This window comes from Stegostoma tigrinum, unplaced genomic scaffold, assembly GCF_030684315.1.
Source record: "Stegostoma tigrinum isolate sSteTig4 unplaced genomic scaffold, sSteTig4.hap1 scaffold_213, whole genome shotgun sequence".
Taxonomy (NCBI): Eukaryota; Metazoa; Chordata; class Chondrichthyes; order Orectolobiformes; family Stegostomatidae; genus Stegostoma; species Stegostoma tigrinum.
This window is the reverse complement of record NW_026728150.1, coordinates 363287-382500: the sequence shown is the minus strand read 5'-3', so window position 1 is coordinate 382500 and position 19214 is coordinate 363287. Positions and strand designations below refer to the sequence as shown.

The 19214-nt window shown below is 44.6% G+C and overlaps 1 long non-coding RNA gene across 2 annotated transcripts in view; it reads left to right on the top strand.

Moving 5' to 3' along the window:
* The window catches only part of LOC132207931 (uncharacterized), a 161328-nt gene that overhangs the window by 23646 nt on the left and 118468 nt on the right, over positions 1 to 19214 (top strand). For both annotated transcript variants that reach the window (XR_009444019.1, XR_009444020.1), the window contains exons 3-4: positions 11066 to 11275; positions 14863 to 15024. This is a non-coding gene — a long non-coding RNA (uncharacterized LOC132207931). The remainder of the gene's footprint in view (positions 1 to 11065; positions 11276 to 14862; positions 15025 to 19214) is intronic.

Genomic DNA, 19214 nt, shown 5'->3' with positions numbered 1-19214 from the left:
ACAGGTACATGAAGCAGGAGAATAACCAGGGAAAGAGTAGCGCCAATTAGAAACCGGGGTGTACACGGGGTGAGGGAGCAATCTGTGTTCGGAACTGAAGGGCATTGATACAGTAGACAAGTCCCTCCCATCGGCTCTCCCTTCAAGGAGAAGCATTCATGTCTATAAAGCAGGAAGATGCAGTGTGAAACTGAAATTTTTGGCTGGTTTAAAAGTGAACAAATCCCCACGCCCAGATGTGTTGTTTCCAAGACTGCTGTGGGAGAAGAGAAAGAAAATCTCTTCAGAGATAGTAGCAACTGCAGATGCCGGAGAATCTGAGGTAAGGAGGTGTAGAGCTGGATGAGCGCAGCAGGCCAAGCAGCATCAGAGGAACAGGACGGCTGATGTTTTGAATCTGGACCCTTCTTCAGAAATGGGGCAGGGGAAGGGGATTCTGAAATAAATAGGGAGAGAAGTGGAGGCGGATCGAAGATAGGTGGAGAGGAGACAGACAGTTCAAAGAGGCGGGGATGGAACCACTGAAGAAGAATGCAGGTGGGGAGTTAGAACATAGAGCAATACAGTGCAGAACAGGCCCTTCGGTCCTTGATGTTGCGCTGACCTGTGAACTAATCGAAGCCCATCCCCCGACACTGTCCCTTCATCATCCATATGCTTATCCAAGGACTGTTTAAATGCCCCTTAATGTGGCTGATTTAACTACATTGGCAGGCAGGGCGTTCCATGCCCTTACCACTCTGAGGAAAGAACCTGCCTCTAACAGCTGTCTTAAATCTATCACCCCTCAATTTGTAGCTATGCCCCCTCAACCAGCTGATGTCATCGTCCTCGGAAAAAGACTCTCACTCTCCACCCTATCTAATCCTCTGATCATCTTGTATGTGTTTCTTGAATCCCCTCTTAGTCTTCTCCTCTCCAATGAGAACTGACCAAGCCCCTCAGCCTTTCTTCATAAGGCCTTTGGTCCAGACCAGGCAACATCCTGGTAAATCTCCTCTGCACCTTTTCCAATGCTTCCACATCCTTCCTGTAATGGGGCGACCAGAACTGCACGCAATATTCCAAAATGAGACCGCACTAGCATTTTGTACAGTTGCAGTGTGACATCTTGGCTCCGGAACTCATTCCCTCTACCAATGAAACCTAACGCACTGTAAGCCCTCTTAACAGCACCATCAACCTGGGTGGCAACTTTCAGGGATCTATGTACATAGACACCAAGATCCCTCTGCACATCCACACTGCCCAGAATCTTTGCATTGACCCAGTATTCTGCCTTCCTATTATTCTTCCCAAAGTGAATCACCTCACATTTATCCACATTGAACTCCATTTGCCACCTTTCAGCCCAATTCTGCCGTTTATCCAAGTCTCCCTGCAACCTGCGACGTTCTTCCACACTGCCCACCACTCCACCAACTTCAGTGTCACCTGCAAACTGAGTAATCCATCCACCTGTGCCTGCATCCAAATCATTTATAAAAATGACAAACAGCAGTGGTCCCAAAACAAATGCTTGTGCACACCACGAGCGAATTGACTCCAGGCTGAATATTTTCCATCAACCACCACTAGTTGCCTTCTTACAGAAAGCCAGTTTCTCATCCAAACTGCTGAATGTCCCTCAATCCCATGCGTCCATATTTGCTCCAATAGCCGACCACGTGGAACCTTATCAAAGGCTTTCCTGAAGACCGTGTATACCACGTCAACGGCCCTTCCCTCGTCCACATGCTTGGTCACCTTCTGAAAACTCAGTGAGGTTTGTGAGACACGACCTGCCCTTGACGAATCCATGTTGACGATCTCCAATCAAATTGGTGCTTGCTTGATGTTTAGAAATCCTAAATCTCTTCTCATCCTTTGCAAAACTTTTCCGACAACAGACGTAAGGCTCACTGGTCTATAATCACCTGGGTCATCTCTCCTGCCCTTCTTGAACAAGGGCACAACATTTGCAGCCCTCTGGTACTAAATCTGTAGAAAATGAGGACTCAAAGATCAAGGCCAAAGATCAAGAGGATAGGAGATGGTGGTGGGGCTTGATGTGGGAGGAGGGGATAGGAGGGAGAAAAGACAGGTTCGGGAGGCGGGGATGAGCTGGGCTGGTTTTGGGATGCAGTTGTGGGGAGGGGTGATTTTGAAGCTTGTGAAGTCCACATTGATAGCATTGGGCTGCAGGGTTCCCAAGCAGAATATGAAGTGCCCTTCCTGCAACCTTCGGGTGGCATCATTGCGGCACTGCAGGAGGCCCAGCATGGACATGTCATCTGAGGACTGCGAGGGAGAGTTGCTTAGTGTGAAGTGAGCATAGGTGATGTGCAAAGCGGTCCCCAAGCCTCCGCTTGGTTTCCGTGATGTTGAGGAGGCCACAATGGGAACAGCGGATGCAGCTACCACATTAGTGGCGCCGATACAGTCATCAATGTAACGGAGGAAGAGGTGGGGTTTAGGGCCAGTGTAGGTATGGAAGAGGTATCGTTCCATGTAACCTACAAAGAGGCAGGCATAGCTTGGGCCCATGTGGATACCCTGGCCACCCACTTTGTCTGTAGGAGGTGGGAGGATTTGAAAGAGAAGTTTTAGTTTTCAAGGACCGCAACTCCACCACCCCCACCCCCCGCAGTGGTCGAAAACACCCTCGACCGGGTCACCCGCATTTCCCACAACTCACCCCTCACCCCTTCTGCCATCTGCACTCTGACCCCACCACCAAAGACATTTTTTCCCTCCCCACCCTTAGGTGACTCCCTTATGCACTCCACACTCCCCCCCCCCCCCCCCCAGCACCCCGTACACGCGGCACTTGTTCCTGCAACTGCAGGAAGTGCTTCACCTGTCTCGATACCTCCCCCCTCACCCCCATCCCAGGCCCCAAGAAGAAATTCCACATCAAGCAGATGTTCACCTGCACATCTGCTAATGTGATATACTGTATTCGCTGTTCCCATTGTGGCCCCCTCTACATCGGGGAAACCAAGCGGAGGCTTCGGGACCTTTGCAAGTCACCGATGCACGAAAGAACTGCACCTACCAGTCGCGAACCGTTTCACCTCTCCCTCCCAATACTCAGATTACATGTCCATCCTGGGTCTCCTGCAGTGCCACCTGAAGATTGCAGGAGCAGCGCCTCATATTCCGCTTGGGAACCCCGCAGCTCAGTGGTATCAATGTGGACTTCACAAGCTTCAAAATCTCCCCTCCTGCTCCCGCAACCCAAAACCAACCCACCTATTCCATCCTGCCACCTCAAGCCCCACCCCCACCCCCACCTCCTACCGACTAACCTCTTCCCGCCCCCTTGACCTGTTCGTCCTATCTGGACTGCCCTGTCTGCTCCCTAACTTCCCACCTGCACTCCATCCCTGCCTCTTTGACCTGTCTGTCTCCTGTCCACCTATCTTTTCCTTTATCCAACTTCTATCCGCCTCCCGCTCTCTCCCTATTTATTTCCGAACCCCCCCTCCCTCCCCCATTTCTGAAGAAGTGTCTAGGCCTGAAACGTCAGCCTTCCTGTTCCTCTGATGCTGCTTGGCCGGCTGTTTTCATCCAGCTCTGCACCTTGTTACCTCAGAAAGAAAATCTCAGTGGCCCTGACCAGTTTTTCAATTCCTCTCACAAGGGAAGTACCAGAGGGTTGGAGAACAGAATGTGGTTTCACTTATCAAGATAAATGCAAAACTATTCAATTCCAGTGGAGGTTTGAGATGCAGTGTTGATGTTTGTTCTATGTAGTAGCCTGGCCTTAACTTGTCCTGTGGTGAGATGTAATTTGAGGGGGATGCTGTGCTTTTTTTTTTCTCGTTTTGGTACGGTATGTGTTACTTGACCTTGTCAGCCTATTTTATAGAGTCATAGTCGTACAGCGTGGAAATGGGCCCTTAGGTCCAACATAATCCCAAACTAAACTAGTCCCAACTGCCTCTTCCTGGCCCATATCCCTCCAGCCTTGTCCTATTTATTAACGTCGATCAGGTCACCTTTCATCCCCCTTTGCTCCAGTGAAAAAAGTTGCAGCTGACCCAACCTTCCTTTATCACTGAAACCTTCCATGCTCAGCAACGATCTGGTAAATTTCTTCTGTGCCCACTCTTGCTTAAAAATATCCTTCCTATAATAGGGCAACTGTAAATTTGTACTGTAGAAATCTTCAAGACTAGAAAAACATAAAAGCAAACAAAGCAGGAAATGAAGGGATCAAATTGTAGTTCAGGAAGTGGAAAAATGGAAGTGGCTTGAGTGCAGCATGTTCTGGACTAACATGCACTGTAGTTCTGAAAGGGCATTGCACCGGTGTGAGTGGAAAGTTGTCGATGAAATAGTGACTTGAATCTTCATATACGCTCTCTGTCCAATTGATGTTGGAAACTCCTTCATGTTTCTAATGACGAATCCCAGGGATCGCTGCTGTTGTCTAGCTGATAGCCAGCCTTCAAAGTGTTTCAAAGAGGAAAAGAACAAAGAAAATTACAGCACAGGAACAGGCCCTTTGGCCCTCCAAGCTTGCGCCATTCCAGATCCTTTATGTAAACCTGTCGCCTATTTTCCAAGGATCTGTTCCCTTTGCTCCCTGCCCATTCATGTTTCTGTCTGGATACATCTTAAATGACGCGATTGTGCCGCCTCGAACGCCTGCGTTGACAACGCGTTTCAGGCACCCACGACTCTCTGCATAAAGAACTTTCCACTCATATGCCTTCAACTTTTCCCCTCTCACCTTGAAATTGTGACGTCTAGTAATTGAGTCCCCCCACTCTGAGATAGAAAGCTTCTTGCTATCCACCCTGTCTATACTTCTCATGATTTTGTCGACATCAATCAGGTCCCCCCCTTCAATCTCCGTCTTTCTCATGTAAATAATCCCAATCTACTCAACCTCTGTTCAGAGCTAGTGCCCTCCATACCAGGTAACATCCTGGTGAACCTCCTCCGCACCATCTCCAAAGCATTCACGTCCTATTGGTAATGTGGCGACCAGAACTGTACGCCATATTCCAAATGTGAACCCAAGTCCCATAAAACTGTAACATGGCGTGCCAACTCTTATACTTGATACCCCGTCTGATGAATGAAAGCATGCCGTATGCCTTCTTGACCACTCTATTGACCTGCGTTGCCACCGTCTGGGTGCAATGGACCTGAACACCCAGATTTCTCTGTGCATCCATTTTCCCCAGGGCTTTTCCATTTCCCGTACAGTTCGCTCTTGAATTGGATCTTCCAAAATGCATCACCTCGCATTTGCCCGGATTGAACTCCATCTGCCATTTCTCCACCTAACTCTCCAATCTGTCTATATTCTGCATTCTCCAACAGTCCCCTTGGCGATCCGCTACTATCTGTTTCGCATCGGTTTTGCACAAAACTAGATTTCTGTTCTATTTTTGCAAGTGAATTGTTTCAAATTAGTTGCTGTTCTTTGTAAATCACAATCATGAATGCACATCCAAGCAGTGGGGAGAGGGGGAGAATGGATTTTTTGACGTCATGAAGTCTGAGATTTGTTATAATCCGCAAATATTGTCATGATAATTTTTAAAATTCACGACCATGTCATTGATGTTGCTTTCTTGGGCTGCATTTGCTATCCATCCAGAATTGCTGTTGAGAAGGTTGTGGAGAATTGGCCTGTTGAATAGCTGCAATGCACGTGGTATGAATATATTAATGAAATACTGAGGACAGGAGATGAATTGCTTTTACTCAGTGGAAATGAAGTAACAGTCATACAGTTCCAGATCAGGATTCTGCTGATTTTGACAGGGAACATGCAGATTCTGGAGCTGCTGTTTAAATATTTTTGGGTGGTAGGGTTCACACAATTATCAGGTACTGTGGAAGGAGTTTGATGAATTGGTGCATTGTCTCGTTGTAACTCCCCATCTCAAACAACAGTTCATTCTCGATCCATTGTTAATTGTAAATTTTCAGTTCGACCGAAAGGAAAAACAGTATTGAGGGATATGGACCAAAGGCAATATGGAGGTAGGCCGCAATTAAGTTATAATCTCATTGGATGGTAGAAAGTGTTTGAAGGTTTGAATGGCCTACCTGTTTTCCTATATCCTTAGGTAAGAAGGGGGATCAATCAGTGGGATGATTTGACTGCATTGCTGTCGTTTATCGATAGTGTTGTCGGAGTCGCACTCGTTCAGCTGAGTGAAGAGTATTTCATTGACTCCCGGATTTGGAGTTTATCGGCAGTGGACAGATGTTGAGAAGTCCAAAGTGAGTTACTTGCTGTAGAATCTATTGTCTCTGATCTACGGTTCCAGTCACATTGATGAACATAGATCCAAGAACACTTCAGCAGAGGAACAGGCCCTTTGGCATGCACTGTTGTGCTAAACATGATGCCAAATTTAGCTGAAGCCTTCTGAATGTCCTTGATTCATATCCCTACATTCCTTGTATATTCATGTACGTATATAAAAGTGTCTTAAACGGCCCTTTTGTATCTGCTTCCACAGCCACCCCGGCAGTGCTTTTCAGACTCCTACCACTCTGTATATAAGAATTGTCTCTGACATCTCCTTTGAACTTTCCCCCTCTCACCTGAAGTACATGCCCCCAGTTTTAGACATTTCACATCTGGGAGAAGGGTTACAGTCAGAATCTGTCTATGCATGTCACAAATTTGTAAACCTCTATCAAGTCTTCCCTCAACCTCTGCCACTGCAGAGAAAACAGTCTGAGTCTTTCCAGCCTCTCCTTTCTAGCTCAAGCCCTCAAATCCAGGCAACCTCTTTTGCACCCTATTCAAAACCTCCACGTCCTTCCTGTAACATGATGACCAGAATTGGATACAATTCTTAAGAGTGCAATACTTAAGGCCTAACCAAAGTGTTCTAAAGCTGGAACATGACATCCTGATTCTTGTGCTTGATTCCCGAACTAATAAAGGCAAGCATGCCATGCGTCTTCTTTGCCACTCTATCAACTTGTGTGGCCCCTTTCGGGGAGCGATGAACTGAATCCCAAGATCCCTGTATACACAAATGCTGCTCAGGGTCCTGCCATTAACTGTATATTTTTCCTTAACATTTAATTTCCCAAAGTGGAGCACTTCACACTTAATGGATTAAAATTCACTTGCCATTTCTGCAACGGACCTGTATCCTTCTGTATCCTTTTATGACTTTCTACCCTAACTACCACTCTACCAATCATTCTATCGTCTAAAAACTTACTAACGCATCCATCTATCTTGTCACCTCAGTCATTTTATATTTCTACCACAACAGCAGAGGTCCCCGTACAGATCCCTGCAGAACACAATAGTCCTGGATCTGCAGCCTAAAAAGCACGTTTCCACCACCACCCTCTGCCTTCTCTGGGCAAGCCAGTTGTGAATCCAAGCAGATAAGTGACCACGGACCCCATGGATCTTAATCTTCTGGATGATCCTACGGTGAAGCACCTTGTTGAAAGCCTTGCTAACATCCATGTCAACAATATCCACCACTCTACCTTCAATGATCACATTAGTTACCTCCTCAAAAAATTCAATCAAGTTAGTAAGACATGACCTGCCCTGCACAAAGCCATGCTGACTGTCCCTAATTGGGCAATGCTGTTCCAAATACAGGTAAATACAATCCCTAAGAATTCTCTCCAATAGCTTCCCAATGAATGATGAGAGACTCTCGAGTCTATAGTTTCCTGGATTGATCCTGTTTACCTTCTTGAACAGAAGAAGAATTTTTAGCAACTTGCTCGTCCTCCAGTACCCCTCCAGTGGCTACTAAGGATACAAAGATATTGCTGAATGCCCCGACAATCTCCTCTCTCACCTCGCTCAAAATTCTTGAGTAGATACCATTGGGTCCTGAGGACTTATCCACCTTAATGCTCTTTCTTGATCTCAAAATGCTGTTGTCATATGATCATGCTCCACACAAATCCCACTATCCTCCACACCCTTCGCCTGAGTGAATAGTGATGCACAGTTCTCATTTCGGATCTTGCCCATATCCTCTGCTTCCGTACACAAGTTCCCTCCTTTATCCTGAATGGTCCTACTTTCTCACTATTTATCCCCTTGTTTTTGATGTATGCATCGAATGCCTTGGGATTTCCTTTAACCCTCCTTGCCAAGGTCATTTCATCACCCTTTCTTTTTCTGCTTTCTTTATGTCGGCCCTGTTCGATTTTATGTTCCAAAACCTAACATATTTCTGTTTTTTGCCCATTTGACTAACTTCACAACCTCCCCAATTATCCAAGGGTCTTTTACCTTGCCATCCTTGTCCTTCCTCCTTCCTGATCCTAAACTCATAAGCAGGCCTTTAAACAATTCCCATGTGGCAAATGTGACAGCTCCCCCCAATTAACACTCCCCAGCTCCTACCTAAAATTGATATAATTTACTCTCCCCCAAGGTCCTGACTTATCCTCCTTCATTGCAATCTTAAAATTGAAGGAGTTGTGATCACTATTTCCAAAATGCTTTCCCACCCTTCTCACCAGTTACCTGACCAGGACAAAGTCCAGCATGGCCCATCTTCTCTCCATATACTGTGTCAAGAAACTCTCTTGGATAGACTAAACAAATTCAGCCTCATTTAAACTCTTGTAAGGGAGTCCCAGTCAATACCGTGGAGGTTAAATTCACTGACTGTGACAACTCTGAGTTAGTGCATCATTTCACAAGCTGCCTACATATTTGTTCCTCAGTGTGTCAGTGGCAACAGGGGAGCAGGCTATTAATTTAATCTGATCAGAGTGATTGTGTCTGTCTTAATTTTGAACGCGACCTCTATTGCCTCAGTGGGCAAGCCCTCCAGAATATCCTTTCTCGGTACAGATGTAATATTTCCCACAGGTTAGGAGAGCACCTCCTTCTTTTACCTTCCCCTCTATCTTGTCGAAAACAATGAAACCCTGGAACATTGAGCAACCAGTCCGGTCTCTGTCTCAACCAAACCCATGTAATGGCCTCAACATCAGAGTCCCATGTACTGATCCAGGCTCTAAGCTCATTTGCCTTAGCTATAATACTCCTTGCAGTGAAAGAAACATAGGTCAGCTTGTTTGTGCCAGCATGTTCATGTACCTGTGTCTGACTGCCATTCTTTTCTGATTTATTGGTCCTAACATGTACCTGCTATCAATTCATCGACTTGCTGACCTGCTGCTCTCGTTTCCAGCTGCCTGCCAGCCTTTAAATCATCCTAAGTAGCACTAGCAAACCTCCGTGTGAAGATATTTGTTCCCGTTCAGTTCAGGTGCAACCCATCCCTCTTACACAGGTCACCCCTTGCCGAAGAAGTGGACCCAGTTATCCATGAACTTGAAACCCTGGCCCCTGTACCAGCTCCTTAACCATGCATTCATCTCACCTATCTTTGTATAATTTAGCTCACGAACATGTGGCTCTGGTAGTAACCCAGTAACTATTACCCTCTAGGCCCTGCCTTTCATCCTCTTTGCTAACTCCTTGTACACAGTCCACAGGATCACATCCCTCTTTCTTCCTACGTCATTGGTACCAATGTGGACAATGGCCTCTGGCTGCTCACCCTCCCCCTTAAGAATTTGTTGCAACCACTCAGAGATGTCCTTGACCTTTGCACCAGGGAAGCAACACACAGCCCTGCTGTCTCAAATGTGGCGACAGACACCATGCCCCCAACGAATGAGCCTCCAACCACAATCACTCACTTGGATTTGCCTGACCCTGTTCCACAGCAGGGCGGTTTGTACCACGGACCTGGCTACTGCTGATTAGATAACTGACCCAGTTTAGTTTCAGATCAGTGTTAACCTTGATGAAGTGGATAGCCAAGCACCTCAGTAGTCTACAATACAGGAGAATTAAATTCTTAAGCTCACGGATTCTGTGACAGTCAAAGAGAAGCAGTGAATTTTTCTGACCTCATTTCCAACACCTGGCCCATAGCCCTGCATGGCTTGGATAGCACTTGTACATTTAAAAATAAATGTAAGGATGATGTTCAGGTAAGGACATGGAATTTTGTGATATGGTCATATTCTCTCTTGTTGGAGCTGATTGCTGCTTAGCACTTGTGTGGTGCAAATGTTACTTATCGTTTATCAGGCCCAGCCTGATCGTTGTCCAAGTCTCACTGTATTTTCTCATTGTTGATTTCACTGTTGGAAAAGTCATGAATTCTGCTGGACACCTGGACAATATTCAATGAACATTCATGTCTCCAATTTGTTTCAAATGAAGACATGACTTCAACCAGTGCAGGTATCCAGTGAATGCCACTGACTCAATTTTCTATTCCTCTGCTTCACACCACATTCAATCAGAAGTTGCCTTGGTGGAAATGACAGATTGCACTTTCCTTCCTTTTCAAGCTCAGGATCGCTGATCATATTTGTGGTAACTCCTGAATGAGGTTACGAGAAGTGTGGCATGACGAAAAGTAAGCTGAACCTTAGTGTGCAGCTGTTTGACAGCACGGTCATCCAGATGTTGCATTACTTTGCTGATGATTGAGAATACATTGAGGCCATAATTGGTCAGCACAATTTGTCTGACTATTACATGATAGGTCATCTTTCTCTGAAATGTGAGTGTCGCAAGTGTTTAAAAATGTACTGGAAAACATTTACTGTTGGTGTGCTGACCTTGGGGCACATTGTTCCAATACAGTTTGTCAGATGCTGCCAGGTGCCATGGCATTTGCAGTATCCAGAACATTCAGTCTTGTCATTGCATGAAATAACTTGAATTGCGTGTAAGTTAAGATCTGTGATGCCTCCTCAGGATGAGGGCAAGAAGATCATCCAGACTGATGCAATGAATGGTTTCATCTGCCTCTTCACCTTTTGTTCGTAACATCTTGTAATAACTGCCATGTAGCCTGATGAGAAACTGAAGCTCATCTTGATTCATTTGCATTTGAAGGTGCCTATTTTTCCCAAACAAAAGGACCCATCACTGAGCGGGAAGTATGGAGAATGTTATAGACATCAGTGGTGAGACAATGGTGGATCTTGACCAGAAAACCATTGTTGTGTTGGTGAAATGCAAACAAAAATCTATATGATGTAAACTTTATTCTCAGCTAATCCCTTTCTCAAATGACAGATTCTGATGTCGGTAACTGGAAAACCTCCATGGTTGGAGGACGAGAAGCCGTATCCAATTGAAGCAGCAGAGGCTTTTGCGATGACTGTGGAAACCACTGCTTATGCCTTGCTTCAAGCATTGTCAAGGAATGATATTGACTATGCAACACCGATTGCGAGGTGGCTAACGATGCAACAGAACTATGGTGGTGGATTTCACTCGACGCAGGTAAATGCTTGAGATCACAACAGCAGACATTCAGATATTTCCATTGATCATGTTACTAACTGGTGGTTGATGCTGTTTGCAATCAAACTGGACACTGCATTTTCATCTGCAGGTTTGGTGCATTGGCACAAATACCAGTTCTTCAATGGTGTTAATCCTTTGTTAAATTCTTACATGCACTTTGACTGTGCATCACTTTTCCTTTTGGCATTGTCCTTGAAAAGTACCTGTTTCTGTAAACCTTCACTTGCTTGTCACAGGATCATTGAGGGACAGCATAATAGAGTGCTATGGTAATGGAACAGACCCTTCAGCAAATTGTATGTGCTCTCACAAGATGCAAGTCCCGAACTATTCTCATCACATTTCCCAGCACTCGACCCAGAGCCTTGTTTGCCTTGGCATCGCAAATGCCCAATCACAGACTTGTTAAATGTTATCATGCTTTCTGCCTCTACCACCCACACAGTCGGTGCGTTCCACATTCTCACCACAGTTTGGGTGCAAAAACAAGTAAGTTTCCTCAAGAGATAGTAGGAACTTGCCAATGCTGGAGAATCTGAGAGAGCAAGGTGTCGAACTGGATGAACACAGCGAGCCGAGCAGCATCAGAGAAGCAAGAAAGCTGACGTTTCAGATCGAGACCCTTCTTCAAAAATGGGGGAGGAGAAGGGGATTCTGTAAAAAATAGGGAGAAGTGCGGAGGCAGATAGAAGATGGATAAAAGAGAAGATAGGTGAACTGTCCCGTGCTGTCCACTCACTGTCCCCTGCTCCAGAATCATAGAATCAGAGAATTCTACAGAATTGAACAAGCACTTCATTCCATTGTGTCTGTAACCACTGAAACCACACTAAGTTGACATTGGGCTCATGTTCTAGCAATAGGCCAATTGCCTTGAATGTTATTTCATTTTGCGTGCTGTCCCAACCCTTTTTCTTTAATGTGAAAAGATTATCCACCTCAACTGAAGTCCCAGACAATGAATTCCAACCCCCCAGCACCTTCTGGGTGTCTTTTCTTTCCTGAAATTCCTTCTGAGCTTTTAGCTTAAATGTATGTATCTCTTCCTCTCCCACCACCGCCCCCCGACCGACCCTATTATGGACCTTCTTTTTACCTCGCCCCTACCCATATTAATCTAAACAATTTTTTCAGGACCTCCTTCAACCTTCTCTACTCGAAAGAAAACAAGCCAACCTTATCCAGATAAAACAGTGATGCTAGATACAATGGGAACTGCAGATGCTGGAGAATCCAAGAGAACAAAGTGTGGAGCTGGCTGAACACAACAGGCCAAGCAGCATCTCGGGAGCACAAAAGCTGATGTTTCAGGCCTAGACCTTTGATCAGAGATCGGCAACAGTGATGCTGCCTGGCCTGCGGTGTTTCTCCAGCTCCACACTGTGTGATCTCAGACTCCAGCATTAGCAGTTATTGCTAACGCAAACTTATCCAGACTCTCCATCGAGTTAAAATGCTTCACCCCCTCAGAACATCCTGATGAATGTCCTCCACACATGCTCAAATGCAAACACCTCCTTTCTATAATGGAGAGACTAGAACTGCACTGAGCACTTCAGCTGGGGCCTAACCAAAGTCCTGTACAGCTCTTGAGCCATGTGCTTTCTGAACTGTCCTTTTCAGCTGCCATTCCATGTTCAGGAATCTGTGGACAAGCACCCCAAGATCACACCATTCCTCTGATCTTCCTAGTGTCCTGGCATTTCTTTGAATGATTCCTTGCCTTGTTAGTTTGTCCAAATTGCCTTATTGATCAGGGTTAACATTCCATCTACCGTTGACCTGCCCATTTGACCAATCTGTAACTTTGGATTCAACTTGCTGTATTTTCCTGGACCCCCCGAGCTTTACCTTCTTTGCCACGCTCCCATTTGGGACCCTGTCCAAGTCTTTGCTGAAATCTATTTTCATTACATCAACTCCCATCTGCACACTCCGTCACCTCTTTGAAAGAATCATCTAAGTTTGTGAGGCGTGACCTCCCTCTGACAAAGCTATGCTGACGGTCGCTGATCAGACCCCACTTCTTGAAATGGAAATTAAGTCTGCCGTTCAGAATTTTCTCCAATATTTTCCTCTCTACTGATGTGATACTCACCGGTCTGAAATACTCTGCTTTATGTTTGTCACGCATTTTGATAAGTGGAACTATGTTACCTGTTCTGCAGTCCTTTGGTACTTTTGAAATCTCTGTATGAGGGCGAGTGGAATGTTTTCTCTCATCTCCCTGGGCATCGTGGCATACACCTCATCCAAACCTGGGATTTGTCCAATTTTAAATTCACCAAAACACCTAACATCTCCCCAGTCTCTGTTAATTCTGTCCGAGAATTGTGTGCTCCATCTCACATGTAAAAGCTGATGTGAAATTCTCGTTTAACACCTGACATTGCCCTCCAGTTCAAACCATTCATTTGCCTCTTCATCCCTAATGAGACCTGGTTTTCCCTGGGTTTTCTCTTTCCCTCTGAGACACTTGTAGAAGATTTTGAGATTCTCCCTCATCCTAATCTTGGTCACCAGCGTTCTGTTGCCCTGTATTTGTTCTCTGAATTGCTATGACGAGATGCCCCTGCACACTATACATCATCATCATGGTGGTTTCTCGCAGATATGGATGACACTCTCCCACTCTCAGGCTGAATTGATCGCCGGCTGTACAGACCGATGCAGCTACCGTCGGCTCTGTTGCACTCGGGGCAGAAGGCAGTCGTGGGAAGGGGTGAGGGAGGTGTTGGTGTGGCTGCATGGCTTCCGCTGCTTCCAAAGGCAAGCCTCGAAGTGTTTGATGCCTTCCCAGGTGCTCTTCAGGCTTTGGACCGTCTTAGGCCGGCGATTCCCAGGTGTCTGCAGGAATGTCGCACTTCACCATTGAGGACTTGAGTTTATCACCGAGTGCTTCCTCTGCACATCTGGGTCTCGCCTGCTTTTTTGAAGCTGGGATGAGAACATGCGGAGAGTCTCGTGTCAGTCATACAGATGAAGTGTCCAGCCCATTGTAGCTGATCGAGGATGGTCAGTGCCTCAGTGCTGGGGATGTTGGCCTGGTTGACGTTAGTGCATCCCCAGGGACTCTTGTTCCCTTGATGACTGTTATACACCTCCCTTTTCCTTTTTATCTGGTCAAAGAACAAAGAAAATTACAGCACAGGAACAGGCGCTTCGGCCCTCCAAACCTGCGCCAGATCCTATTGAAAGTAGCGTGTTGATGCATTTGTGTAATGATTGTGTTTTGTTTGAGCCCTAACACTCAAAGCAGTGTAAGAATGTCTTTGTGCAGCAGGCAAGGTGTCATGAGATTGAGCCTTCATACACTTGCAAGATGTTGAAAATTTGCCATTATTTATTAAAACACTGATAAATTTCCATGATCAACATTTCTGTTACACTGCAATGATTATCCCGTGGCATGTAAAATCAGAAAGATAGGATAAAATGAGACTGGGTCATGCCCTAGTCTTGCGGACTTGGGTCAGCATGCAGGGAGAATGTTTGCATTTCATGCATGTGGAAGTACTGAAATATTTCCATGAATCTAAAAGTCACTTTTCCCTTCATTGAAGGACACAATCATTGCCTTGGAAGCTTCATCATGACACGACATTGCATTTCTGAAGAGGGAAGAAGAAATCAACATGCAAATTCAATTCCATGGTTTTGGACGTCCCATTGAGAACACGATTCATGTGCGGCGGCATAATGCTCTGACCGAGAAAGAATCGAAGGTGAGTTTGTAGTTTGGAAGATCGCAGCAATTTATGCATCAACTTGTTCATCAATAATGTTCCATTGCTTTCAAACTGCATTTTCCACTCTGCAAGATAATAACTGTTAGAACAAGCAATAGGATGGGTAGATGGGCTTTGGGGAATGCAATGGCACAAAACCCAATCCATTCGACAACATATTTCAGATATGTCGACAAATTAAATATTCCAGCAGAGGGATAAAACAAGGAAGATGAGAGTGAGGAGGCAAGAGTTCTGATGACAAAAGAACACGAACTTACCTTTATCCATTTGAGCAAAAAAGCAGGCACACAAACAAATAATCACCTAACAATGCACATGTGCAACAGAGGCTACAGGGGGACGAAGAATGCCGAATTGTTGTCATGCGTATTGCTGAAAGGGTGATTGCAACAGATTCTGTGGTAAATTTGAAGAAATACAGATAATGCATCTCAGGATGTTGGAGAAAGAACATTTATTGACTGAGGCAAATTGTATTGCCCTTTTCAGGAGTTATTTGGGTCATAATGAATTCAAAGACTTTCTTCTGTGCTGAAAGCTTTAGCTTAGTTGCAGCTGGATCACAATTTCTGTTCCTGGTAGTATTGAGCAAACTATTAAAAGTGAATGTCACTGCACAGAATTCCAAACATGACTGCAATCAGTAGAGAAAATATCCAGGGGGTGTGATGAGTTGTATCCTCTCATGTTGAACAATGCAGCTACAGATACAATGGAGGCACTGATGATAATCTTCCAAGAATCCTTAGATTGTGGAAAATTCTCAGAGGATTGAAAGATTGTGAACATAACACCATTATTACCAAGATAGTTGGACAAAATAGTAAGCAAGTGTTGCCAATTTAGGTCAACCTGGGTAGATGTTCATGCCGGCAATGAAAGATGAAATAACAGGGTACTGAGTGTGCTATAACATCCTACAGAGTTAACATCCTTTCATAACGGGGAAATAATACTTGACAAACTTGCTACAGTGCTTTGAGAAGGAAACAAACATTACTGATGAAGGACCACCAGTTGACATTGAGATTTCAACAAAGCATTTGATAAGCTACAGCTCGTAAGGTGTCTCAAAAGAAAAGAGCCCATGTGTTCAAGGGTAGTATGTTCGGATGGACGGAGGACTGCATCGTAAATAGAAGTAGAGACGTAGCAGCAGGATGGTAACTTACAAGTCATGTACGGCCACAGAGCGAGTGCTGGGGAGGCCGTACACCTCATGTTGACGGGGTTGATTTTGGAAATGGCGGAGGGGATTGCTATGCTTAGGAAAGTTGGGCTACATTCATTGGAGTTTATAAGATTGAAAAAAACTTATTTTTTCAACATTTAAGATTCTTAAGAGGCTTGATAGTGTATATCCGTAGAGATTACTCCCATTTGTGAAAGATTTTACGACCAGAGGCCACATTTTCAAATTGGTTGCCTATTAATTCAGGGAAGAATTACTTCTTTCAGGTTGTAGCAATTTATTGAACACTTTAGCCAAGAGGATTTTCGAGGTAATGCCATTAATCATATGCTAGGTTGTAATGGCCAGGTTAATTTTTAAATCAAGAAACAATGATAATGAGAAAAGGGTCTAGGCCTGAAACGTCAGCTTTTGTGCTCCTGAGATGCTGCTTGGCCTGCTGTGTTCATCCAGCTTCACACTTTGTTATCTTGGATTCTCCAGCATCTGAGCTTCCCATTATCAGTGATAATGAGAAAAGGGTAGTCTTTACAGCTATGCTTAGGAAAGTTGGGCTACATTCATTGGAGTTTATAAGATTGAAAAAAATCTCATTTTTTCAACATTTAAGATGCTTAAGAGACTTGATAGTGTATATCCGTAGAGATTACTCCTATTTGTGAAAGATTTTACGACCAGAGGCCATATTTTCAAATTGGTTGCCTATTAATTTAGGGGAAGAATTACTTCTTTCAGGTTGTAGCAATTTATTGAACACTTGAGCAGAGAAGGTTTTAGAGGTAATGCCATTAATTATATGCTCGGCTGAGATGGCCAGGTTAATTTTTAAATCAAGGAACAACCACAATGAGAGAAGGGTAGTCTTTACAGTGGAAGATACTTCAAGGATCCCCTTATTACTACAGAACACAGGGAGGAATTAAACACATCACTACCACACCATCCCTACCATTCGAGAAGTAGCAATAGACAATCTAATGGAGTAAAAGCAGATTAGACTCTTTGCCGTGATGGTTGACTTTCTAAGATTCTAAACAATGAGCTTCAGAGTCGGTATATGCATTGATTGTAATTTCCCAAAAAGGTTTAGATTCTAGAGAAGCATCCAAGGGCTGGAAAAATGCCGATGTGACGTCCCTATTGTAAAAGGAGAGAGGCAAAAAGAAGATAACTACAATCGAAACAGCCTGACATCTATTGTTGGAAATATGTGGCAATCAACTATGAAGAAAATAATAGCAGAACATTTGGAAAATCAGAATCTAATCAAACAGAATCACCATAGCCTGCTGAAAGAGAAATTATGTCTGGCTAATTTGTTTGGGTTTTTGGAGGAAGTTTTGGAAGGAGAATTAATAGAGGAAAACCAGTAAATGTGTTGTGTTTGGACTTGGAGAAAGCATTTGAGAATGTACTCAAAAGTAATAAGCTGAGAGCTGAGGTTTTGAAGGTAGTATATTGCTTTGGATCAGTATGCTTTGCACGTTCTGGAAGGAGAGATGACATCTCGAGTGAAATGCACCAAGTGAATATATATTTTGGGGAACTTGGTGGCAATGCGGTAAGTCAGTGCAGAGTGTAAGAGGTGCCATTTGCTTGCTTTTTTTGCCTGATAGTTTGTAAGCATTTTTTATTGAGACAGGGTAAATTGAAGCCAGAATCAGGGACCCGGAGGGTGAACCAGGCTCATTCGTTGGTGATCGCTTCTGGTTTAAGAATCTATTATCGGTAGCTTTCAGATTGCAAGTAAATCGGAGAAATATTTACAGGCTACAAACTAAAAGACCAGAATGTTTTCAAATCAAATTAAGATCGAAGTAATTGAAATGGAGATGCCAGGCCAGACGATGATTTATACCTACGTGACGGGGTAGTGGTCAGACCCCATACTCCAGCTCAGGGTTGATGAACTGGAATCTCAGTTTTTACCAATCAACAAATCATGTGGGGGACAGTTACCGGGGAATGCTGTGCCTCAGGAGGCAGTCACACACCTTAGATTAACTAGCTGAAACTCGGTCAGTGGCCAGAGACGTGAGAGTGTGACAAAGAACAGGGCAGGTGGAAGGATCCAGGATGTAGTGCAGAAGGAACCTTGGCCTTTGATCTTATCTAACAGGTTTGAGATTCTTTCTTCCTGTGTGGATGAGAGTGCACGGTATAGGGAAGATGAGTAAACTGACTGTAGCACTGTGGTACAGGGGGACATTCCAGAGGAGATAAAAAGTGAAATGTAGTTATAATCAGAGGTAGTATAGTTAGGGGAATGAACACTGTTGGTTGTGATGAGGATCGAGAGTCTCGAAAGTAGTGTTGCCTGCCTGGTGCCCAGGTTCAGGATATTCCATCTCGGCTACAAAGGAACTTGAAGTGGGAGGAGTAGAAATCCAGCTATCGTGGTCCACACAGGTACCATTGATATGGAAGAAAGAGGAAAGAGGTTCTGCTGAGGGATTATGAGCGCCAAGGTGCTGAGGTGAGAAAGCAGAACCAGAATGGTAATAATCTCTGTATTACGATCTGAGCAATTTGGCACGGTGTGAGCATAATTTATAGATGTAAATGCATTGTTCAAATGGTGGCATGGCAGAAATGTGTTTGAATTCATGGGACATTGGCATCGGTACGGGGAAGGAGGGAGTTGTTCTGGTGGTATCGGCTCGACGAGAATCATATTGGGACAAGTCTCCTGGCAAAATACAGAGCAAGGTCTCGGGGTAGGGCGCTAAAATAAAATGCCTGGAGTGGGTGAGCGCAGTTGCATGGAAAATTATGGAAAAATTTAGAAGCTGGTAAGTGCTCAGCAAAGTTTCCAGAGCAAGTAATAGGACAAAAAGTTTGGAAATGTTCATGACTCTCACTTCAGGTGCAGCAGCTAAGAAGGGTGGCTGTAAATGCCAGACTGAAGATGTTGTATTTAATTGCAGGGAGTGTATGAAACTAAGTGAATGAGTTTGTGGTGCGCATTGAA